Raw genomic sequence first — 26,496 nt, 5'->3', positions numbered from 1 at the left:
CTGATCAGGAATGTTTTGCTCCTGTATGCAGATATAGGAAGGTCTCTTTGGCAAATCCAGCAAAAAAGTGATCTTGTTAGAATTGCTGGAAAGAGCGCAGAACTAGGCTATTCAACATTATATTACTAATAAATTGTTTTGGGCACGGCAATAAGTGGGATGAAAAAACTGGGGTGAGGGGGGTTTCAAAGGGGCGTAGCCATTGTCATTAGGGGCGTGGCTTAAAACACAGAAGCTAAAAATCTGTGCTTAGCATAGTGTACCGCCCAACTCGTATTTTACTGTGTGTCATTGCAAACAAATAATATCATACCTACAACAAGTCAGGACAATGGTTGTTGGTTGTGTATGATAAATAAGCAGTAACTGTGGCTTGTTGTATATAATACTGAAAAAGCTTCCACTTAAAGCCCTAGTGACAACACGACAATGTTGCTGCTCCTTAGTTTTAAAAAGAGAAGGGAAATCCAGAAAGAAAAGGACTCTTTAAAGGATTTCCCTTCACCTTCAACGCTCACCTGGCATTACAAGAAGTGAGCAGTGTGAGCAGCGCACATCATTGTGCCTGCTGTCACTGCAGTAAAAACGGACCGACAGCCTGTGCCAGCGCTCAAAACAGAGCCAGATAGAGACCCGTTTCGAGGCCCCCTTTAAAAAACTGCCTGTGCTCAGCATCGGTGAGACCCAGCCCACATAAAGCCCTGGTTTTGGGATATCAGGACTTCGAGACCGTACAAAAGTCACTGTTTGGTTTACTATTTTGTATGGTCCCAGCTACACTTTTCTCCTCTTTTATTAAAGTTTGTGCAGGTTTTAGACAAAATACTAAGAGCCTGATATTCAAAATTTCTATTTGTTAAATGTAGTTGCAAACGATGCACCGTTTTTTTTGAGAATGGAAATGAATTATTAGTATTGCATACTAACAGTGACCTCATTTGAAGTGTCGGTAACCAATTACCAACTCATTTGAGGTGGCAGTAACTTATCAATGGTTTGCAACCATAATTGCAGTAGAAAGCCATTAATACATACCCATAAGAAGTGTAAATAGGAAGGGCCGACCTAAACACGCACCATCCAATTTGCAATATGACACGTTCGCTGAAACCCATTTTGCAAATTGGTAATTTGTAACCGAATTGCAATCTGGGATTTCTACACACCCAAGATACTTTACGGTTGCCAATGCTCCGATTTAGAGTTGCCAGATCACTCCCCGTGCACCGTCTTCATTTGCTTCAACTGAATCTGCAGGATCAAAATCAGATAGTAATAATTTGTAAAAGCAAAGCCTGGGACTGAATGAAATGAACTTTGTTTGCTACCCAATGAGTGTTACAGATAGGCCCCAGAAGGGCCACTAATGGATAACATTGTTTTCCCAGTGAATGACCAAATCAACAGTATCTATTTTAGGTTCCAAAACAAATATTATTTAACTCGATATACCAAGCCTTTTAGATTTTCCAAAAATGTGCCACTAAACAATAAAGGTCTCAAACATTATGTAAATGCGTCTTCTGAAAATGCGACCAACTGAGAACACTTTGTTTTACCTAGGATTTAAAATAAAAACCCTTAAGTTAAGCATTACCAGTTAACAGACCAATAGTCAACCATAATTTGTTCAAGATGGGGGCAACAAAACCGCAGTAAACCGATTGGATTACCAATACTACAATTTTAACACTACATGTTATAACAAGCATTTGCAATGCAATAGGTCTCGCATTTGCCAGAGTTTGAGCAATTGGCATTGTAAACAACAGTGCCTTTTATTTATATTTTGAAAACCTGCAACTAGTGCCTAAACACACACTCTGTACTTCTAATCGTTGCTTACGAGAAGTATGGCTGGCAGTAAAAGAGGTGCAGTTACTGTCAGCCTTGCTTCTCGTAAGCAACAACTATAAGTACAAAGTGCATGTTTAGGCACCGCTTGGAGGTTTTCAAAACAAATAAAAGGCACTGTAATTTACAATGCCCATAGCTTAAACTCTCGCAAATGCAAGACCGATTGCATTGCAAATGCTGGTTTCCTTACATGTTTCATGGTAAAGGAGAAACCAGTGGGACATGTTTTAATGCATTAAACTGCATTTTGGACATGCAATGCAAGTAAGCAACTGACTGTGTATATTACTTATGATGGAACATTAGATATTTTGGCTTTGGCCGTGCTTGTTTTTTGTTGCAAATGAAGCACCGAAGCCTGGGAGGGATTAGCCAAACTCTAAAGTATGTGCAGGTTGGGCCATAAGGAAACTGAATCTCTGTCCAGGTTCTGTTGCAACTTTAAATGTTTAAACTTTAATAGATGTCTTAGCTTAGAAATTGTTCATTCGTCAGTATCTGCGGAATTTCGTAATTAGATGCCACATGAATTCTGATTCTATAGATTTATCTTCCGATTAACATTTTTAAGTTGCTAGTCAGTAAATAATTAAATATATAATCGTGGTTCATGTTTTTAAAACATGAAGCAATATGTATAAATATAAATATTATTGTTTAGCATAGTAGGATGGTGGAGGTATCTCTCCGCTAATCTGAGAGGTTTGTCTTCGATGCTGTATTTTTTTTGTGTTTTAGGGGTCACGGTGGTTGGAGTAGGCGTGCCTCTCCTCCTTGCAAAGTATCATTGCTGCCAGTGTATTTCTGCTATAGGTTTGGAGACAAGACCGTCTCCGAGATCACTGTGCGAACTTGCTACTCCAAGAAGTTGTGCGTTTGCTGATGGTATGTGTCTGCTAGTTTATTTAGTGTTAGAGTATGATTTTGGGTGCGTGTTTGTGACAGTTTAGAGTTGTGTGTGTGTGTATGTATGTGTGTGTATGTGTGTGTATGTGTGTGTATGTGTGTGTATGTGTGTGTATGTGTGTGTATGTGTGTGTATGTATATATGTGTGTGTATGTGTGTGTATGTATATATGTGTGTGTATGTATATATGTGTGTATGTGTGTGTATATATATATATATATATATATATATATATATATATATATATATATATATATATATATATATATATATATATTACCTACTGGCGATAGCCAGTAGGTAGTTATAGTTAGGACCACGTTTCCATAGGAAAACCTTAACATTCTATTTTGAATAACTTTGGCGCCGGTCGACGAATCCTCGCGAATTTCTCAAAATAGGTGGGGCGCTACGCTCCGCTCCTTCCCTGAAAGTCTCGGGGGGATTCGTCAAGCGGGGGCTGAGATAAAAGGGGGGGTCCCAAAACGCGTTTTTCCCATGCATTTTTCCATAGGACCTTTAGAACGAGCTACAGCCCGAATGGCTGAACAGAATTACTCAAAATTTGGCAGAGAGGTAGTCCCTAGGTCAAGGAAGTGCCTTTTGTAGGTTTGGTGTAAATCTGTTCAGTAGATTCTGAGAAAATAGCCTTTAAATCAATATATATATCTGAGCCAGCTTACGGTACGCTTACCGTACGCTTACGGTAAGCGTACGGTGGCGTGCGCGAGCGCGATTCTGATTGGCTCTTAGATCTTAGTAAACATTCGAATCGGCCGAAACCAGGAAGCGGCGGCCGCCATTTTGTCTCTCGCACTGAGAGAGATTTTTAAAATCGGAAGCCCAAAAACATGTAAAGGGGCTGTTTTGACAACTCCCTCCCACATAGTCATGTGGAGGGAGTCCCCAAACATCCCCCAAGTGCAAAAACGATTTTATTTTTTTTTCGGCAATTTCGCGGGGTACGCTTACCGTACGCTTACGGTAAGCGTACGGTAAAAAAATAAAAATAAAAAAAACACTATCCACACTTACCCCACCCCCTGTGCTTTTGGTGGCCGAAGGCCACCAAATGTGCTGGGCTTATTACAATGGAAAAAAACACTATCCACACTTACCCCACCCCCTGTGCTTTTGGTGGCCGTAGGCCACCAAATGTACAGGGCTTATTATAAGGGAAAAAAACTTAGCATTTAAAAAACCGTACTAATTCACTGAAAAAACCATAGGTTTCACACACGTTATAGTTAGGAATTAGCATTTAAAAAACCTTGCAAATTCACTGAAAAAACCATAGGTTTCACACATGTTATAGTTAGTGGAAATTTTACTGATAAAAAACCAATGAAATTGCCCCGTTATAGTTAGCGCAGGCAACTATAACTCACGCGACCGCAATCCTCTGCTGATGACATATGTGTCTTTATGAAAAAAAAATATTTGTAATATATGTATAGCTAAAAATGTATGGAAGAAGACATGGGCAAATAAGTGTCTAAATACAGTATTAGCATCAGCAGAGGATTGCGGTCGCGTGAGTTATAGTTGCCTGCGCTAACTATAACGGGGCAATTTCATTGGTTTTTTATCAGTAAAATTTCCACTAACTATAACATGTGTGAAACCTATGGTTTTTTCAGTGAATATATATATATATATATATATGTGTGTGTATATATATATATATATATATATGTGTGTGTATATATATATTCAATGAAAAAACCATAGGTTTCACACATGTTATAGTTAGCTGGAAATTTTACTGATAAAAAAACCAATGAAATTCCCCCGTTATAGTTACTGTAGGCAACTATAACTCACGCGACCGCAATCCTCTGCTGATGCTAATACTGTATTTAGACACTTATTTGCCCATGTCTTCTTCCATTAAATTTTAGCTATACATATATTACAAATATTTTTTTTTCATAAAGACACATATGTCATCAGCAGAGGATTGCGGTCGCGTGAGTTATAGTTGCCTACAGTAACTATAACGGGGGAATTTCATTGGTTTTTTATCAGTAAAATTTCCAGCTAACTATAACATGTGTGAAACCTATGGTTTTTTCATTGAATTAGCAAGGTTTTTTAAATGCTAATTCCTAACTATAACGTGTGTGAAACCTATGGTTTTTTCAGTGAATTTGTACGGTTTTTTAAATGCTAAGTTACTTTACGCCATTCGTGGCGTGCACGCCCACTTAACGCAGTTCGTTCCGTGCGCGCACCGTGCGCGCACAGTGAGCACGCGGTGCGCTTTGCGCACCGCGCGCCCACTTTACGCAGTTAGTGCCGTACACGCAAGGTGGGCACGCAGTGCGCTACGCGCACCGCGTGCCCACGTTACGCACCGTGCGCACATGGAGGACATATTATGCGCTTCCTTGTGATAGGTAATCTGTTAAATTTAATTTGTAAGTGATGACAATAATATGCCATGCACAGAGAGTGTTTTTTTTTTTTTATTAAAATTTTTAGCGTAAGCGCACCGTACGCGTACGGTAAGCGTAATCGGCGAAATTTTCAAAAAATAAAAATTTACCGTTTTTGGCCTTGGGGGATCTTTGAGGACTCAACTAACATGGCTATGTGCATGGGCGCTGTCTAAACAGCCCCTTTATATGTTTTTTGCCTTTGTTTACAGCCCCCCCCTCAGAGTGCGAGAGAGAAAATGGCGGCCGCCACTTCCTGGTTTCGACCGATTCGAATGTTTACTTAGATGTAACAGCCAATCAGAATCGCGCTCGCGCACGCCACCGTACGCGTACGGTAAGCTTACGGTAAGCGTACCGTAAGCTGGCTCAGATATATATATTGATTTAAAGGCTATTTTCTCAGAATCTACTGAACAGATTTACACCAAACCTACAAAAGGCACTTCCTTGACCTGAGGACTACCTCTCTGCCAAATTTCTAGTAATTCTGTTCAGCCGTTCGGGCTGTAGCCCTGTCTAAAGGTCCTATGGAAAAATGCATGGGAAAAACGCGTTTTGGGACCCCCCTTTTATCTCAGCCCCCGCTTGACGAATCCCCCCGAGACTTTCAGGGTAGGAGCGGAGCGTAGCGCCCCACCTATTTTGAGAAATTCGCGAGGATTCGTCGACCGGCGCCAAAGTTATTCAAAATAGAATGTTGCGGATTTCCTATGGAAACAGGGTCCTAACTATAACTACCTACTGGCGACCGCCAGTAGGTAATATATATGTGTGTGTATATATATATATCTATGTGTGTGTATATATATATATCTATGTGTGTGTATATATATATATCTATGTGTGTGTATATATATATCTATGTGTGTGTATATATATATCTATGTGTGTGTATATATATATCTATGTGTGTATATATATATATATATGTGTGTGTGTGTGTGTGTGTGTATACATGTGTGTGTGTATACGTGTGGGGGTGTATACGTGTGGGGGTGTATACGTGTGGGGGTGTATACGTGTGGGGGTGTATACGTGTGGGGGTGTATACGTGTGGGGGTGTATACGTGTGGGGGTGTATACGTGTGGGGGTGTATACGTCTGGGGGTGTGTGTATACGTCTGGGGGTGTGTGTATACGTCTGGGGGTGTGTGTATACGTCTGGGGGTGTGTGTATACGTCTGGGGGTGTGTGTATACGTCTGGGGGTGTGTGTATACGTCTGGGGGTGTGTGTATACGTCTGGGGGTGTGTGTATACGTCTGGGGGTGTGTGTATACGTCTGGGGGTGTGTGTATACGTCTGGGGGTGTGTGTATACGTCTGGGGGTGTGTGTATACGTCTGGGGGTGTGTGTATACGTCTGGGGGTGTGTGTATACGTCTGGGGGTGTGTGTATACGTCTGGGGGTGTGTGTATACGTCTGGGGGTGTGTGTATACGTCTGGGGGTGTGTGTATACGTCTGGGGGTGTGTGTATACGTCTGGGGGTGTGTGTATACGTCTGGGGGTGTGTGTATACGTCTGGGGGTGTGTGTATACGTCTGGGGGTGTGTGTATACGTCTGGGGGTGTGTGTATACGTCTGGGGGTGTGTATACGTCTGGGGGTGTGTATACGTCTGGGGGTGTGTGTATACGTCTGGGGGTGTGTGTATACGTCTGGGGGTGTGTGTATACGTCTGGGGGTGTGTGTATACGTCTGGGGGTGTGTGTATACGTGTGGGTGTGTGTATACGTGTGGGTGTGTGTATACGTGTGGGTGTGTGTATACGTGTGGGTGTGTGTATACGTGTGGGTGTGTGTATACGTGTGGGTGTGTGTATACGTGTGGGTGTGTGTACACGTGTGGGTGTGTGTATACGTGTGTGTGTATACGTGTGTGTGTATGCGTGTGTGTATGCGTGTGTGTATGCGTGTGTGTATACGTGTGTGTATACGTGTGTGTATACGTGTGTGTATACGTGTGTGTATACGTGTGTGTATACGTGTGTGTATACGTGTGTGTATACGTGTGTGTATACGTGTGTGTATACGTGTGTGTATACGTGTGTGTATACGTGTGTGTATGCGTGTGTATACGCGTGTGTATACGCGTGTGTGTATACGCGTGTGTGTATACGCGTGTGTGTATACGCGTGTGTGTATACGCGTGTGTGTATACGCGTGTGTGTATACGCGTGTGTGTATACGCGTGTGTGTATACGCGTGTGTGTATACGCGTGTGTATACGTGTGTGTGTGTATACGTGTGTGTGTGTGTATACGTGTGTGTACGTGTGTAAACGAGTACGACATTAAAAGTGTAAAAAAAATAAAACATTTAAATACCTTTGCCTACAGGTGATGTGACTTAAAAAAAAATGCCCCACTGCTAAGATAAACACGAAATTAAAGCAGAAATTAAAGCAAAGTTTGGCATAGCAGCCCTGGCACTGAAGTGCATTTTTTTTTTTTTAAGACAGATTGCATTATGACCCTGCACAAGTGCACGGCCATAATGCAATAACTTAGTCAAGAGACGTGGGCTCACCCACTGCTCCATGATGTAGACTGCTGTGAATTAAATTTGAACAGACCAATAGATGTAGAGTGCTGACCGCAAACTCATGTATGCATACATTTGTATTTCGTTTTTAGGTCTCGTCTGCGTTGCAGCACGCAAGCACTGCTTCGTCTTAGCGAGAGGTATTGTTGCCGCTTTTGTGTCTGGCTTCTCTGGAAGTGGGGTTGGTGTCCGCCCTCTCGGCATTAGGCCCCGTCCACCCGGACTGCAGATTTCGCTCGCGCACGGCGTCTATACCAGACACGCGTGTTTATATATGCATTGCGCTTTCACTTAAGGTGAAAGCGCGATGCATATATAAACAAGCGGCAGACACGCGGTTTCTTTTTTAATGCTGGTTACTGTAAATGTGACGGGTCATAAACACTTCCTGGCACTCTCAAAACGCAAGACGGCCGAGACACCGACTGACATTACCAGGGCATTGCAAAACCCCATCTTACCACATACTGTGGCAACATGGCTAAAACAATGCAGAAATGTGCAAGACTCCCTCAAAGAAGAACATCTAAAACAATTAAGGAGACACTGCCGAGGCAGGCCGGCATCTTCTATGCTGGTAGCATTCGCCGTCACTCCATCCAGAACCTTTTGATCCCTTTGGTTGTGACGTAGGGAGGGGGTTAGAAAAAGAATTTGGGTCATCCGGAACAGGGCTGACGCACGCGAGGAGTGTTGACTCAGAAGAAGGAGCTGGCAGGAAGTCACCATGCAGTTATTCCAGTCCTGCGAGTTGTCAAGAGAGTATATATTATACATAGACCGAGGTAGGAGCCTCGTGCTCCAATACACTAATAATGCCAGCTGCACCTGAATAATTAATCCACGCGCACTCCCTTGCAGCTTTCATGCCGACACTTCACGCTGGTTATTTATTATTCAAACAAATCCAGAATTCTGAGGGGCAAAACCCTTAGGTCAGCGCTGATTGGCAGCGCGGTGGAGTGCGGTAACCAGTGGACACAAATGGGGCCGATTTTAACATTTGTGCAGCCCAGTTTGTGAACGACTTTCACAGAACATTTTACTACTAAATGACCATTCAGACGCAATTTCTTTTTTTAATAGAACTGTGCAGCGAGTATTTTTTCCCCATAATGTTTGCAGCGGTATACTGAACATAAAATAAAAAACTAGCATTTGCAATGCAATAGGTCTCGCTTTTACGCGAGTACAAGCTATAGGCATTGTAAATGACAATGCCTTTTATTTACATTGTCTAAACCAAAACAAAAAAGTTATTGTGATTTACAATGCCAATAGCTAAAACTCCAGTAAAAGCGAGACCTATTGCATTGCAAATGCTTGTTATATACATTGCTAACATTAGTAGCCGCTTATTTTGAGCTCTGTCCAAGAGACAGATTAAGCTGGCTGACTCTTGAACAGAGCTTAAAATAAGAGGCTACTAATATAAGCAAATGCCCAGTGTAAGAAGTCAGCAAAACTGTTAAAAGCTAAGCTTGAGCACGTCCCTGGTTCACAGGGTAGCAGAGGCAGTCAACTAAACTCTACAAAGGGCATTGTGGGTAGAACGCAATGCCTCAAATCCCAATCTACTGGGAAGGTGGTACAGTGCTTGAAATATAGACGTGTAGGTGCTCACTACGGCCAATTTGTTTACTAAATATGTGGTACTCTCACTTTAAGCACTGCAGTTGTGCTGAGAAGTAGTGTACTCTCTCGTTCAAATCAAAGAAGATTAGGTAGGAGTACTCGACAGACCTGCCCATTTAAGGCACTGCTCTGACACAATAATCTAGACCCAGGATGTTATGGGGTGTTATAGGAGAAACTGTTTGTTCGCCTTTTACTGAGGATTAAAGGACACGGAGAGCGATGGGGTACAAAATAAGTTGCAGCATTACCTAGAGTGGAGCAGAGAATTTTGGCAAGAACAGTGACAGACCCAATACTGCAATGGACCAGACTCAGCAGATGAGCAAAAAGAATGCAGTTCACATGCTGCCGATTATAGAGCGCAATCTCTACAAAGAGGCTGGCCTCTGCAAAACCAATGTGACACCAGTACTGGCCCAGCGTGACATCTAATAAACAGAGCCTGCATCCAAGGAGCAGCCTGTTATATGCTAGTGAGATCCCAGATCACCTGCACAAGCCTTCACCTAAAGGTAGGATAAAGGATATTAACATCAAGGTTTGAGCTGCTTGCTTCTTCCTGGGTTTTCACTCTGTGTGCCGACATCTGAACGCTACAGCAGAAGCCAACACCAAAGGCAGGTGAACCCACCAAGAACAGTCCCAACATGTTGAACTTTGGCCAGAGTTTCTGCCCAATGCCAGAGCAGACGTATGCAGGGAGTACCAAACATTTCGCTCCCAATATGAACATGACTATGACAATCATTTAGGCTTGAAAGTTACATCTTAGATTTCGCCTCGGAAAGCATCATGTATCGTCTGAGTGGCTCACAGCCGTTCACAAAGCCTCTAGAAGCTGCTCCTCATGTCTCAACTAAACTGTGGCGACACAATGCAGTACACAGCAAACATCAGCATGGCTGCAGTGTCGTGAGCTGCCAGGCCCTCCTACAATGAATTATTATTATTACTAATACTAAATACATTTTTCAAAAAGGAGTATGGGGGGGTAAAACAAGCACTGGCAAAGCAAATCGGTCAGGCCTTTTACGTAACAGTAATAAGTTATTATTTGATGTCCTTTTGTGAGTCAGAAGAAACAGTTTGACATCTTTAACAAAACTTCAGTCCTTCAGAATCTTACTAGAGGTTTCTCTTAAGTCAGAAGCAAACGCTTAACAAGTCTGTCACAAAGCTGCTACTAAATTTCCTTCTTGAGAAAGATTAAACTGCTTCATATGTCCTCCACAAACGTGAATGGATGCAGCTTCAACAGAAGAATGTGTATATCTACTTTTGCTGCTCTAATAAATTGTGCTTATTTCAATATAAGTAAATGTGGCAATGGTGGTATATGCCGATGAATGAGTATTGCAACTTTCAATAAGTGTCTGGATTACAATGGAACACTTCTAAAGACAACCTAGTAAACACAAGGAGGTAGCAATTACTACTTGGGTCTAGTACCTTCTATTGTATTGTTGGTAAACGGTTTTTAGTGGCACTAAATGCATCTCCAAGTAAAATGTTCACTGTCTTATGCTATTGGCTGTGGTAGGGAGAAGCAAAATGAAAGTCAAGAGAGAAAGATATTTGGTGCAAAACAAAAAGGTTAAAATAACGTAGTTAGGTGAGAATTTCAGTGTCAACTAATGTTTTGAACTTACAAAATTAGAAATTCTTACAGTAAGCAGCAGTTTCATTAGTTGTTAGTAGGTGTCCCTCACAAGTTAAAAGCATTGAAATTCTTACATGAGGCTGCACTTCTACCTGTTAACAGAGCCCCAGCTCAAGTCAGAAGTAACGGCTTGAAATGACCTGCACCAAGCTGAGGGAGAGTAGCTCTCGTACAGAAATTTACATATACACTTGGTCTATTTTTTTTTATTTTTTATTCTTTTTTATTATATTCAATATAACCAAGGCACAAGTCGTTCAAACATCGTACATATATGTAACATTTCAGCGTGGAACATTCCGTTAACATTGGCTCATAGTCAAACATCTCATTATAGTTATTATCAGCATCCCTTAGTTTAGTCCCCTGTCCCAACCTCATTTTCGTCATCAGTGCCCTCTTCATCTTGTACCCCTGGCGGAGCATATATGTATCCCCTGAATTTATTCCAGTTCCCCCATACCCTGCTCCACTTTCGAGGACAGCCACGGCTGACAAACACTGTTCTTTCGGCCACCATAGCTGTGTCCATATCTTTACACCATGCGGTGAGTGTTGGTAATTCTGCTGAGCCCCATTTTTGTGCAATATTACGTTTTGCAAACATAATCCCCAACGTGGCCCAATTCTGTGCTGTGCGAGTAAGGTCATTTAGCTCCCAAATATTTAACAAACATCTCTTAGTCTCAGGCACCAGTGACACTTCCTCTGCCTGCGATATTGCTCTCATCACCTTAATCCAATAATCTCTGACCTTTGGGCATTGCCACAGGGTATGGAAAAATGTGCCCTCCTCCCCACATCGTTTTAGGCAATACGAGTGCAATGTTTTACCTATCTTGTGAAGGGTGAGCCTAGTGTAGTAAGTTCGGTGCAGTATTTTAAGCTGCACCAACTTAAGTTTTGAAGGTATTCCCACCTCCCTTGGGGAAGCTAGTGCCTCCTGCCATTCTGTGTTGTCAAGTTCTCCCACATCGCGGGACCATTTTTCCTTAAGTGTCGCAGTAGGATCAGGCAGGTTGTTAATTAGTTTTCGGTGGGTGAGAGAGGTAGCCCGTTGGTGCATGTAGTCTGTCAGCAGCCTGTCCTCTAGGGGGGTTGCCTCTGGGATCTCAGTGCCAAGTGTCAAGGCAGCTTGCAGCGCGTTTCACCTGCATATATCGAAAGATTTCGGAGGGTGTCAGCTCGTACTGTTGTTGAAGACGTTTGAATGGGATTACTTTTCCTTTGTGTCACATGTCACCCACTGTAGATATACCAATTGCGTCCCACTGAGCGAACCCCTTACAGTTCCTAAGCCTTCCCAGTCGTTGCGCATCCCAGAGAGGAGTGAGTTGTGTTATAACCCCAAGCCAGCCCAGTTTGGTGTGCGCTGTATGCCATATGGTAACTGTATGCTTTGTAGGCCCTATTAATGAGGTGGCTTGCTTCTTGTTATAAAGGGCTGACAGCACACCTTCTGTTCCTAATCATGATCTGTCCGCTTTGAATGCAGGGTCCGCCTGTGGGGCGTGTATCCATTGATTAATGACTTAACTGAGCTGCCCAATAATATAACTGTATGTTTGGGAGTTCTATCCCTCCATCATACCAGCCCTTAACCAACTTGTCCTGTGCAATCCGTGCTGGTTTGTTCCCCCACAGTAGACTAGAGACCTGTGCTGCTATCATTTTGAAGTAGCTGGGTGGCACCGGAAACTGCGTATTTTCCAGTGCGTACAGGAATCGAGGGAGTGCCATCATTTTAAAAAGCACAGCCTTTCCCAGCAGCGTCGGTGGTAATGTGCCCCAATGCATCGCATCCCTTTTCAGACGCTCCAAGGGGATCACAAGGTTTTGTTTGAAGACGTTATGTGGGTTGGGTGTTATGTATATACCCAAATATTTAAACGCGTCTTCTGAGATCTGCAGTGGGCAATCTACTGGGAGTTGAGGTGGTGGGCCATATAGGACAAACATGATCGATTTGGACCAGTTTATGGTGTATCCAGATGCGCGACCAAAGAGTTCATATATACTTAAGAGTACCAGTATGGAGCGCCTAGGGGAGGTCATATACAGTAATACATCATCCGCATATAGGGAAATGGCAGTCTTCCCATCCTTCCGCCCATCTGAGTCCTCGGATCATCGTCTCCCACCTAATCCACGCTGCCAGTGGCTCCAGCACAATGGCAAAAAGCAGTGGTGACAGAGGGCAGCCTTGGCGAGTGCCCTGTGTGAATGGAAAATTGCCGGAAATATGACCATTGGCAGTAACATGTGCCACCGGTTTAGTATACAGTAAACGTATCCATGCGCAGAATTTAGGGCCAAAGCCCAAATGCATAACTACAGCGAACAGGAAGGTCCATTCAACCATATCGAACGCCATTCGTGCGTCCAGAGAAAGTATGACAGTTGGTTCCTGAATGTATGGGATACGGGCCATCACCCCGTGCAGGCGTCTCAGGTTTAGAGCCGTGTTTCTGCCCGGCATGAAACCGGATTGGTCCGGATGTATCAGAGTCGCCAAGTGTGGCGTCGGTCTGATCGCAAGGAGTTTCACAAGAATTTTGGCCTCTGTGTTGATTAAAGATATTGGGCGATACGAAGTACACTATTCAGGGGGCTTTCTAGGTTTTGGGATCGCTATTATGGCGGCTAATCGATCTAGCGGGAGTTCACCCACCTGCAGACTGTCATAATACATATGTAACAGGTGTGGGGCAATGGTCCCAGCCGCCGTTTTATAGAGTTCTATTGGTATACCATTTGTCCTACCGCCTTCCCAGATTGTAGTGAGCTGATCGCCACTAACAGCTCTTCAACCGTGAGATCAGCCTCCAGTGTAAGGGCCGCCTCCGGTGTGAGTTTGGGCATAGCAATATCCTTTATACAAGACAGTGCTTCATCTGCAGTCATCGCGGAGGATGACGCATATACCTGCTGAAAGTGTTGCGCTAGAGTGTGCGCTATCGTCCCTGGGTCAGTCGTCTCCTGTCCTTCCCTCGTCCGAAGTCGCGCTATCCATTTTTTCCCTTGCTCCCTTTTATCAAGCCACGCCAAGAGTTTTCCGGCTTTGTCACCTATGTCGTAAACCCTATGCTGTGTGGCCATCAGTCGTAGCTTAGTTGCTTCCCTAAGATACTCCCTGTGCTGTTGTTGCATAAGACGCAAATGCTGGGATTTTGCCGGTGTTGGGTTATTGGTGTGTTGAGCATCAGCGTTATGTAGTTCTAGCTCTATAGCAAGCAGTTCCTGTTTCTCGTTTAAGCCCTGTAATAGAAGCGATGGCTTGCCCTCTGAGAACAGTTTTGTAAGCCTCCCACAGGGTAGTTGGAGTGCGGACCGATTGAACACTCTCTTGAAAGTAGTGTTGTGTCACCTTAATGCTAGCTTTCTTGTTCTTGGGGACCTGCAGATAACCTGGGTATATGGGATAAACACACTGCCGCACTCTATGGCGATATGTGTATGTTAAAACCAAAGGAAATGATGGATGGAGTGTTGAGCATTGCAAGCACTCACCCCCAGTCAACTGATCTGGTTTTAATCCATCACCGTTCTTTAGCCCACTCTGCACCCCAGTTCTGACATGGCCATATGCAAATCAGTCTGACCCTGTGCCTCATGGGAACAGTCCAGCCCGAACTGCCAAGCCATGTCTTCCCTGGACCGGAAACAAGCTTCCTAGGACCGGTTTCTGGCATTTCAGCCGTCTTCAGCCAGGCTTGCTTGAATCCAGTGGCAAAGTGAGCAAGGGCCTCACGTCTGAGCATACCCTGCCAACTTATGGCGAACAAAGCAAAAACCAAAGGAAATGATGGACGGAGTGTTGAACATTGCAAGCACTCACCCCCAGTCAACTGATCTGGGTTTAATCCATCACCGTTCTTTAGCCCACTCCGCCACCCCAGTTCAGACATGGCCATATGCAAATGAGTCTGACCCTGTGCCTCATGGGAACAGTCCAGCCCGAACTGCTTGATGTGTATGTTAACAACACTGGAGAATGCTCACAGATAACTCTGGGCCGAATCTCTACGTTTTCAAATCTTTTCAAGCTATCTGCGGAAGCGAAGAAGTAATCTATTCTAGATAGACTGTTGTGAACCCCAGAGTGGAAAGTGAACTGCCGTGTTGTGGGGTGGTGACTTCTCCATATGTCAGTAAGCCCAAGTGCTTCTAAAAAGCTCTCAAGGCGAGAACCGCCGGTCGGATGATTCTTCACAGGGTATCAGTCTAGGGTCCCATCCATAATAGCATTAAAGTCACTCCCAATCAGTAGCTCCCGCCTCCGGGAGGTCAAGTAAAAAGTCACTCAGAGCCGGGAGTGTTACAGCATGCAGGGCCGGGGGAATATATACTGACACTATATTAATAGCTCGCCCTTCCCATCGACCTGCAATTGCCGCGAAGCGACCATAGTCATCGGTCTTTATTTTATATATTATTAATGGCGACTGTTTTCTAACCAAGATACCCACCCCCCTTGAGCCAGAGGAGAACTCCGAGTGTGCAATCATTTTAAACCCCCATCTGTCCAACGCCTTACATGTGACACCGCTGAGATGGGTCTCTTGCAGCAGGGCCATCGTCGGGGAGCTCCGTTTTAAGCATTGCAAAACTAAGCCTCTCCTTATTTTTAGGGAGCTACGCGAGTCATGGGAAACTACCTCGGATCAATGGCTAGTGGGTCCAATACCATCATAGCGGTCATAGTGTAGAAGAAGTATTGCGGATTCATTTGCGTGATGCATTCGTCGACCAGTGTCTAAGAATGTCTCATATGTGTGCCTCTACAGAAACTACAATAAAGAAAAAACCTAACCACAAACAATCCCAGTCCTTCCACCCCCTCCCTGCTAGAAGAACTGCAAACTACCCGCCACCCCAACTTTGCAGAGTGCTTAGTAGCCAATCCCACGAACAGTACTTGCGTGTGGGGGTGAGAAGTCCGAGGCAAGCCGCAGTCCATCCCCACCCCAAAGACGATCTCTCAACAAAGTACTACTGCAGCTTCTTGGTAATACCACTGCCGTGGTCTTCGGCTCACCCCCCGCAGGGAAGGGGGGGGGGGGGGGGAGGGGGATGATATCAGGTTCTCCAAGTCCCATCTGTGATGAAGTCCTCTTCACATGCATGCCCAAGTTATGTAATCTGCACCTGATTTTGGTGAGTCCCAATTGTGTATTATTACTTGTCATCATTCCTCGACCTCTGACCGTCGTGCAGTATCTTTCCCCTGTTCATTTCCTCGATCTCCAGAGTCCTCTTCCTCCCTTCGCTGCTGTTGGAGTCTCTCCGATCGTCTGGATCCGTCCACACGCCGCCATCCCTCGAGCCAGTCGTGGGCCTTCTCTGGCGTGTCGAAAAACCAAGCCTTACCATCTGCCACCACCGCAGCTTCGCCGGAAACAGCAAGGAGCAGGACAGCTCCCTCCGCCCAAGTTCTTTCTTTATTTCAAGGAAGCTTCTGCGACGTTTAGTAACCGCCGCCGTGTAGTCTGGGAAGAAGAATATGACCGAGTTTTGAATGTGCAGTGGTGGAGCCACTCTCGCTGTTTTTAAAATGGCGTCCCTATCGTGGAAGTTGAAAATGCGGGCCAATATTGGTCTGAGGGGCGCCCCAGGTATGGGCCTTCCCCCCGGTACCCTGTGTGCTCTTTCCACAGAGAAAAAGGTTGAGAGTCCTCTGGGCTGGAGTCTGGTTTTAATTAGATCTTCAATATAAAGGTCCATGGCTGGACTCCCTTCGCTTTCGGGAACGCCCGTGATTCTGACGTTATTGCGGCGGGAGCGCCCTTCTTGGTCGTCTAGTTTCGCCGCCATCATTCTATTTTCGGCTTCCAGTTGGCTGACCTTTTTGATTAGTGTGGCTGAGTCTTTAGACAAGGATTTTGTCACGTGCTCCACCTCTGTGACCCTGGCGGTCATTTTTTTTAAAGTCGGCTCTCAAGAACGAACATCAGTGGAAATGGATCCCACCGTCGACTGCACCTTAGTGAGAGCAGCCAGAATATCATACAGTGTCACTTTACTCACTCCTTCCCCCATCGGGGGCCTTGTCCGTGACAGCTGTGCGATCCGGCAGATCAGTGAAGTCTCTAGCATAAGCATATTTTATCCAGCTAGACCTGTGAGGTCGTGCGTGGCCCTTTGCACCCCATCTCAGTCCGGATAATATCGCGTTGGTCAGTAGTCGGCGCTGCCTGCCGCAAGACCTCACTTCCTGCGCGGCCTGTCGGTTTTTCCGCCACGTCAGAAATGTATGGGCAGTGGGGTACTGATCCAGGAGTGACAAAACAACAAGAGGGCACTCATTCACCGTGGGCACTTAGGCAGCCGGCGTACTTCTTGCTTTGTTTAGGGGGATCTCCACTTCTAATCAGTTAATCTTGGGTCATGTATAGCTGCAGCCCAGGACGTCGCAGCCCAGGGAAGTACCACAGATGCAGATGATGGAGTTAGACTCAGCAGGGCTCCCCTGGGGCAACAACCATGCCCTCCGCCGCCTGTGTGCTGTTGGCCGGTGTTTTGGCTTGTTCCCCAGGTTCACCACTGAAAGCGCGGTGTTGCAAATTCCTGGATTCCTCTAAGCGGGTCTCGTTATGTGAGACTCCGGCCTCGTTCGGCTGTGCAGGTCGCTTCCCTCTATATATTGCGCAACGCAGTGGTGGCTGTCTGTTTTTGGGGAGTTTGAGTGCGTATGTAGGCGTGTGGCTCTAGATTCCGTCTCCGATGTCTCGGGGTGGGTCCCAGTACCCTCAGGTCGCAGTCTACAACTCGGCCTCACTTTCCTCTGCCCTCTCCGGGGCACGCCGCTCTTCAAGTCGGGCCGGGACCGCCACCGCCCTCTGTAGGCCGCCCGTCGCGCCGAGCACCAGAGAGCTTAGGCGAGCGCTGGGCAGCGTCCGATGCAGAGGCGCCGCGTCTGCACTTAGTTCCTAATGTTCTCGAGGGCGCCCCCTCAACTTTGAATATTCGCGGGGCTGCGAGCTCCCCCGCCGGACCACAGTCGCAGGCGAGTTCCAGGTTGTGGCTGCTCGGTCAGGCCGCTCCGCACCACACGCTCATCCCAGCGCGCTGACAGTCATTGTGGGCCAGAAGTATGGACGATCGGAGCCCCGGCGCCTCCGCAGTGAGTGATCGTCTCTGGGACAGGATAATTAGACGGATTAGGTACCGGATAGTCGGGGGAAGCTATGTCTCCCTCAGAGCTCCTCTAAGCTGCGGCCATTAGGATCGGCTGCAAGCCACGCCCCCACTTTGTCTATTTTAATAATTTGTGCTAATTTTACATGGGATTATTTGCCAAAGACGGTTCTTACTAACAAAATTCTAAGTAAAAATTACAGATTTCAAGTACAACCACATTTAGATAGCTTATTTTAGCTGTTTCTTTCAGTGGGTGTAAGCTTAGTCGCTGAGTGGAGTGGTAAGGAATGTTGTTATGCATACTGACCATGCTGGTACAACATTTCAGTAGGGGTGATGTAGATCCACAAGTATTTACTAGAAGCCTCTTTCAAGTGGTTAAAATGTCAATCACAAACCTGTGGGAGGTGTGATTTCAACCTAAAAATCTGCATATACATTTCAGCCACACTAATGACTTGTGCTCCTTCAGTAGGATTAAAAATGCACACCAAATCTGGTTCATAGTGGAATGAACATTATAATTTACAACAAATTTCTTGTGACTTATGAAAATAGTTGATGTAAACTCTACTATGCTTAGGGGCTATCAGTCATTGGGAAGTGTAACAATTTCTATTTTTGGGGAACTATTTTTAAGGTGTATGTGTACATGTGCGAAACGCGGTCACTCAAAGTGAAGACATCCAATGGCTGAAGTGGGCTGGTCTGTTACTCTATATTTTCTGCTGGGGTGGGAGGAAATATAAATTGAGTAACATGTCGACAGACCAATGGTAAAAGTGTGTTGATTGGAGCCCCTCTATATTTATGTAGTTTTTGTGGGATACTTTTTTTTTTTTTTTTAACGAGGCTGGCAAGACAAGCTAAAGCGGTTTTGAGGCCAGACCTAACAACAAGCATTTGCAATGCAATCGGTCTCGCCTTTGGGACCTTATATGTAGTTGGCTATGCAGCACATCAGCCTGGGTGCTGAAACATCTACTGTTCTTGAACATGGAGGGAAAGTAAGCCCCAAACTGCGTGACACACCAGGTATGGGAACACATGGAGAGAAATGTTGCCTTTCAATGTTGCTTGATTAAATGCATCACCAGTGTGAAAAAAAGGTGGAACAACATCTAATAGGGAAACTAGAAATGGGTAGAGAGGGAAGGGCAGAGAGACCCCAGATGAAGAGATGTTGATATTATTGTAAACACGGCACTGAGGGTGTACACGTCTCAATGCTGAAGGTTGGTGTACTCCAAAGTATTCATTGGGACAGACTGGCTGCAGTCTCAGTTAGCGTCCATTGGCTTCATTAGACCAACATACACAAGAGCAATTCTCTGCAGGTGAAAGAAAAGCCCTGGACTGGAAACAGTGTCTTCAGTGACCTGGAGTGTGGCGGGCACTAATAGTTTCCACAAACGAGTTATGAGCGGGGAATTGGGACCCAATGATAGCTACATATCACTCATATGCAGCCCCCCTCCCTAAATTTAGGAATAAAACGCAACATAATGCAAGGTCAATAACTATGCAATACTTATGAGAGTAAAAACAAACTGCATTGTTGCAAGATAATTAAACTAATAATCGGACGTGGACGATAGGAGCTACTAAAGAGGGGGTGCCGCTCAGTGGATGCATTGGTGGTTACAATTCGCTGGGGCACGGCCCCCCCACTCACTCACCCGTTAAAGGCTTGGGCTGGAGACGGCGCTGATCTGTGTTTAAGAGCTCAACTGAGTGCCAGTAGAGCGAGAACGAAAGAGAAAAGAGAGACAACGAAAGAACAGCAAGAGAGAGAGGGAACAGCAAGAGAGAGAGAGAGAGAGAGAGAGAGAGAGAGAGGGGGAACAGCAAGAGAGAGAGAGAGAGAGAGAGGGAACAGCAAGAGAGAGAGAGAGAGAGAGAGGGAACAGCAAGAGAGAGAGAGAGAGAGAGAGAGAGAGAACAGCAAGAGAGAGAGAGAGAGAACAGCAAGAGAGAGAGAGAGAACAGCAAGAGAGAGAGAGAGAACAGCAAGAGAGAGAGAGAGAGAGAACAGCAAGACTGGAAGAGAGAAAGAAGCGAGAAAAAGAAGGGGGAGCAAGACTTAAAGAGACAGACAATAAATGGAACCACAAGAGAGAGAGCGAGAGAGAGCAGGAAAGAGACAAGAGGGCAAAGCGGACCGCGCTTGTGCAATTAAGTAAATAAATAAATAAATAAATAAATAACCTCGGCCAAAGCAGACCGCGCTTGTGCAACAAAGTAAATAAACAAACCAGCGCGACTGAAGCGGACCGCGCTTGTGCAATTGAAGCAGACCGCGATGACTGAAAAAGAAAGAGTGCTTGCCAGGCTTTTCAAGATGACCGTGTACCTCTGCCAGTAAACCATCCAGTCCCTGTGGGCGGGACCAAAAGTGGACAGGGTGGTAACCAGGAGGGGCTAAAGAGCCTCACTTACAATCATCACACTCCGTTTAAAATACGTTATGACCAAGCAGAATAACGGGCAGAGCTGAAAGCCGACTTGGGAAACCGTATCAATTACAAGAAGCCCTCGCAGAGCGAGCAGCGCATGCGTGCTGCAACGCTAGGCGAGACCTAAAAAGCACACTTTGGGAAAGTAGGTCCTGGCACTGAAAATGATTACTTATCCTCTGGGTGTGCATACTGTGTGGGCGATTGATATGCCACCACTCGCGCAGAGATCAGTAAATGGCCGAAGTTTGTGTCAATTGCTGTGGCGGGTGGAAGCAAACCATGCATGATACTACAGCAGGCCCATGGATGAGGAGGGTTATCAGAAACCCCCCCATCCTATGGTAACCAGAGAAAAGATGTTAACATGGAAGTATCTGAGAAGAGGAGACATCCATATTATTTTTGGGTCCATCTTTTAATGTCCATTTAGAGAATTTTTAGGCAAAACTCGCATTCCTTAGTTAAATAAAAAGATGGTAAACACACCAACACAGCTTATGCGAGTCTGATATTGCCTTTTTTGTGCCACTGGATGGTCACTTCATGAAAAGTTAACACATTTTGACCGAAAAAGTATGTAAAATGTTCAGAGGAAAAAGAAAACCAGATTTACGTGCAGATGAGATGCAAAGAAATGGATTACGCAAAAAAAAAAATTTGAATTCTGAGGAAATAAATATGTGTAGATTAGAACCTCTGTGTGTTCCAGGAGCCATCTCGCACAACCTGGAAAAAATAACTGCCTGATGTCAGCGACATGCATAATGGGTACTAGAAACGTCTGGACTCTTAAAAGCACATTATCTTTCTCCACAGCTTCATAACCAAAGCCTATCAGGCTGCATTTTGTTCCCTAATGATAGGCAGCTTTACTTTTTTGTACATTTTATTCAAAGGCGTGCATGCAGTTTCAAATTGAGTCATTGTCTTGAAATAGTAGACTTATGAAGGGTGCTTCACTCCATATGGACGTATAGATACATACCCTGCAGACATTAACTTAAAGTGTTCTGGGATCCACATATGCAGCGGGAATTACTTTGACTTTATGACCATCAATGAAGATTCCATTATGCAGAAATACAGTTTTAGTATTCTCTGTCAAAGGTGCTACTGATCTAAACACGTTTTGTGTTGCTGCTTTAGATTTCACCATGGTTCATACTGGCAGGCTGTGCAGTTTTGTAATAGTTATGGTTATCAGTTCTTCAAAAACTACAATTAGAAGTCCAACGACAAAGCGAACTTCGGGTTAATCCCTTTATCCACTGTTTTTTGTGCGTTTTCCATGGCCCGCCATCGCTTAGGCGGATTGTCCATGAATGCTATGGCATTCTGTGGATGGTAACTTTGCTCCATGTGTGCTCAAATTAGGTTACAGTGATGAGATTCAAAGCATCCTTTTAGACTACAGCCAGTGTGCGCTGTCTGATGTATTTACTTTCCAGACAACATTTTAAATCACTGTTTTTTCCATTTATAGAGTATTTGCTGTTTTGAGGTTATTTAAAGAAAGAAAAAAAACTACCGAGAACAGAGTTGTATTTACTAATCGCACTTGCACTTTCATTAGTTTTACTTTGCAGTCTTTTTGCATTTACAGCTTTTTGATCATTAAGTAGGAAGACATACAGGCACGGCGGCAGTCTTCAAACTCAGGGTAAAACACACATTAACCCTCACGCTTTTATTGCTGTAATTTGGATCAGCAAGTTTAGATGCCCAGTAATTTTGCTTTATGAAGAACAAAGCGGATTAATTGTTTCCAAATTCGAGAGATTGTGAATAAATGTCTTTAAAGAGATCTGTTTTGGGACAAGGTCATAAGGGGAAGAACGGGTTAGTCTGCAAATCTTAAATGGAAAATCTTAAAAAATGATCAGTTAATTTCAACTCAAATAGGCCTCCTCGTTTCAGGTTTCTCCTTATATACAATTAGTAACCAGTATACACATTTGTGCCATGAAATGCAGATCTAACCAAGCTTATGTAATTCAATTACGGACCGAGGTAGCTAATGTTGGCCCAAATGTGGGATTTGCAATAATTCTGAATAGAAATTGATATGCCCACTCCATGAATGTTTTTAAGTCAACACTTGATGTCTTCGAAGTCCATCGTTAGCATCATTCCCAGTTTATTTCATGCATTTTAGAAACTCTTTAACACCACTGTTTTGAGTGACATGCTATAGAACTAAATAATGAAAGTGAATAGCAAGTTAGACAAAAGAGATAAACCTCAACGGAACAATCTCTTGATATTTTGTACACTACACCAATTTAAATATAGATTTTAACTTGCTAACATGTTCCATTTGTTAGTGCCATATAAAATCTGCAAATCTGTGCTCACAAAAAAAATCCACTTAACTGAGGTGAAAAAGGTTGAGGGAAGAGGTTCTGTTCAACATACTTCCAGACCAATATCTATCCAGATTGTCACCATACTTTTCTTTAACTTGTTTGTGCCATACAACTCATTAATATCTGTGGATACATTTCTTTCAGGCGTTTCTGGGGGTCTTCATTCAAAATAAATAGCTGCTTAAAGTTGTTTCAGGTTACACACTACTATTAAGCGTCTTAGGAACGTTATATTTGGATGACCTCAAATTTTTTCTGATTGGTACATCAGATGGCAAAAACAAGGATATTTCTTACCATATCCACATTTAGAAAGGGGAAATGTCTCACATTATATCCAAATAAAAGAAAAAGCCCTTTTGTTCAGGGTGGAATTATAAGGATACGTGAACGTTTGAGAATCACTCAGAGAAAAAAAAACAGTTAATTTTTCACCGAAGACCAAGAGCTTCAAAAAAGGAGGAAAGAGTAGTACACTTAAGAGGCCCATGGCTACACATTCAAAGCAATTCCAGTATCAGGTTTAACTCAAAGCCAATTTACCTTGTAATACAAAGACTGTCCTTAGATTTTGTGTGTGCGTAACACTCGGTGTCAATTATGACTCACACAGCCAGTGCTCTTTACACCAGTTTCTGGATCTCTCCTAAGGTGGATCCAAAATGTTATGTGAAAACGTAGAGGCAGCAGCCCCTAGGGTTGTTAGGGTCTGAATTCTAGCAGGATCACGCTCTATACACTCGAGAATGTGGCTATCCGGAATACAAAAGATACACAAGCAGTCGGATACATTTCAGAGTTGTCACCTAAATGGTGTTTATCAAATGGTGAATGGACGTTTTGCAGTAGGAAAAAGCTGTAAAAATGAAGGACACTTATAAAAAATAAAATATTGAATTCGGCCAGAAAACAGGGATCCAAACTGTGCTTAGCAGAAACATTAAATGCCAAAGGTGTTCCCTCTGGAAGAGGACGTTTGGCCTGGGTGCGAAGTTAGGTTGTCTCACTTTAATGAAGAACCAGATGATCGATTCTCTTATGCAGTTAAAAAAGTAGCACTGAGTAAAGTTCAGAGGCATACAACTATAATTAATTGGCTATCAAAATAAAAACATTTCGTTCTCTTGTAAAGTATTCCAGGATCTCGCACGCAAAGCTATTATAATTGAAGATGCACGGGTAACGCAATAAGAAATAATGCTACGAAAGAAGCCCCCTGGGTGGCATGGAAATAATATACCGTCGGACCCATTTGCTTTTTAGACCTGCTTTATGTTTACATCATGGTGGTCTTGACAATCTTCAAGCCCACAGGAGACCCCATCTTTAGCAAGCAGTAATAATGAAGACAACCTCTGCTGAAAAAGGTACCCCTAGCCACACAGAGGGTGGCTACTATGCCCCACCACCCCCCCAATCAGACTGTAGCGACAGTCTGCTATAGTAGACATTTTTGCCTCAAAAACTGGAAGAGATGCCTAGTGGCCCTTAACTCTAAAGGTTCTGGCCATGCCCCCATAAGGGGTGTTCTTGCCCTTCCTCTTGTATGTAGCATGTATGTATGTATGTATGTATGTCTTGCAAGTGAATGAGCGATCAGGGACCCATGCAGAAGCTTTGCAGTCTAGCTGAGAGCCTAGCCAACTAGACTGGAACGCTCTAGCAAGTACTGATCAACACACAATCCCTTCTACAAACTGAGACATGTCTATCGCTGGCTTTCAAGAAAGAGAGGAGTCAACAGCAGAACGGTTTACCACCAAGCCTTGTCCCCGGAGGAGTGCCTGGCAAACGTCACAAGTCTGAAGATATGTAGCAGGCTGGTCATTTATGCACCTCTTCCACTGGCATGCACCGGGAGGTTTAGCGACAAGGTGGAGAGGATCTTTCCTCTAAGGAATCAACTCCACAGACTCAGAATTGCTGACCAAGCTTGTAACCAGATATTGCACTAAAAAAGTCTAGTACAAGAACCCTCATAACAAAGGTTCACCTAGAGGACCAAAGAAGAGTGGAGGTTTTACCAACCACTGATGGTTTCAACATACTACAGAGATGCCTGTCCTCGACAGGGAGAACCTGTGTTGCACACTGACCCTCCACCATGTAGAATGGGGAGCCTGCCATAACTAACTGAGGTGTCAGTTGCTGCCAACCCGGAAAAATAGGAACTTGCTATGGGTCTGAGAAGGAATGGAGGTTCTCTGAACTTCAAGTTGCAGGGGGCGTTTTGTACACAGAGAAAGCTACTGTGATGGCATTATAATGTCAGACAACTGCCTCCTCAGAAGTGCTGTGTCAAAATGTAAGGAGGCCCCATCCCAGGGACACACCACCACCAAGGGGCGATTTGTGTTAGGAGGCTGGATACCTGGAGACTAGTGATTAAGGCCACCATGCAGACCACAACAGTCATTTAGACCTTGCTAATCTTGAAACATGGAAATTCCTCTGTAGTAATGGGTGTCATGGGTTGCCTGGCAACCAACCCTCACTGAAAGCTCAGGTTATGCTGCCAAGGTGAGGGAAACGGTTTCTCAAGTTCCCCGTGGGGACTACACTGAGAGGTTGAACTCTTCTGGGTCTGCTCACCATTTACTACGAAGGACATATGGCCTAACATCGCAGACCAGATTACTCCTTGAAATGCAGACATTAGGGAACCTATTCCAGTTGTATTGGCTCAGCGAGATTTTACCTGGGCCTGTCCCAAAGTCAAAAGCTCAAGGGTTATAATTAGTGGTGGCTCCTCGAAGGGGGGGGGGGGGGGGGGGGGTTGAGAGGGACAGTGTGGAGAGTAGTAAACTCAGGAATACAGCAGAACAGAGTTAAGTAAATAAATAAGACAAGTTACATTGCACGCGCTGCAACGCCAACTCAGCCAGTGCCTGCCCCACCCAAAAGTCACCCATCCTGGATTTCACCAGAGTGTCTAGTATTCAGAAATATACAGGTTTGCTAGGTTTCCCTAGGTGCTGGCTGACATAGGGTCCCAAATCCACAGCTAGGCACATTGCGAAAAAAGGCGCCAGTTTTCACAGGAAAAATGTGATGTCCACATTGCGTTTTAGGCAGTTTCTTGTCCCAGGTACTAGGTCTACCCACACAAGTGAGGTACCATTTTTAGGTCTTGCGAGCCAAAGGCTCGAAGAGACATTTTATATGTGGGATTTTCAAAGTGCTACCCAGTCTTTTGGCTGGCCTAAACCTTGAGTGCACGAGATCACATGCACGTGCACAGCTGCTCCTCTGCTAATTGCATTCCCCCCTCCCTTCTCACCCAGTCCTTTGATGCTCTGCTCGATTACTTTCACTTTCGCCGCTTTGTCCCCCGCCCTTCTCTCCCCACCTCTTCGCAGAGACGGAGGAGACAGAGCCTGCTCCTCGGACTGCCCTTCCCCCTCCCTTCTCTCCCCACCTCTTTGCAGAGACGGAGGAGACAGATGTATCTCTTCCTCTCAACCCATATCTACCTCTCTTAAACCT

At 44.6% G+C, this 26,496-nt stretch overlaps 1 protein-coding gene across 2 annotated transcripts in view; it reads right to left on the bottom strand.

Annotated features, from left to right (window-relative positions):
- The window catches only part of TMEM263 (transmembrane protein 263), a 122,468-nt gene that overhangs the window by 75,581 nt on the left and 20,391 nt on the right, over nt 1–26,496 (bottom strand). Inside the window, exon 2 of one of the 2 annotated variants that reach the window (XM_085652542.1) lies at nt 1,167–1,251. The exons of the other annotated variant lie outside the window; for it this stretch is intronic. The gene's annotated coding sequence lies outside the window, so the exon portion shown is untranslated. The remainder of the gene's footprint in view (nt 1–1,166; nt 1,252–26,496) is intronic. 2 annotated transcript variants of the gene reach the window in all.

Source organism: Triturus cristatus, chromosome 4_1 (genome assembly GCF_964204655.1).
Source record: "Triturus cristatus chromosome 4_1, aTriCri1.1, whole genome shotgun sequence".
Classification (NCBI taxonomy): domain Eukaryota; kingdom Metazoa; phylum Chordata; class Amphibia; order Caudata; family Salamandridae; genus Triturus; species Triturus cristatus.
Note: the sequence above shows the minus strand (reverse complement) of the source record. Positions and strands in the feature narration are given on the sequence as shown.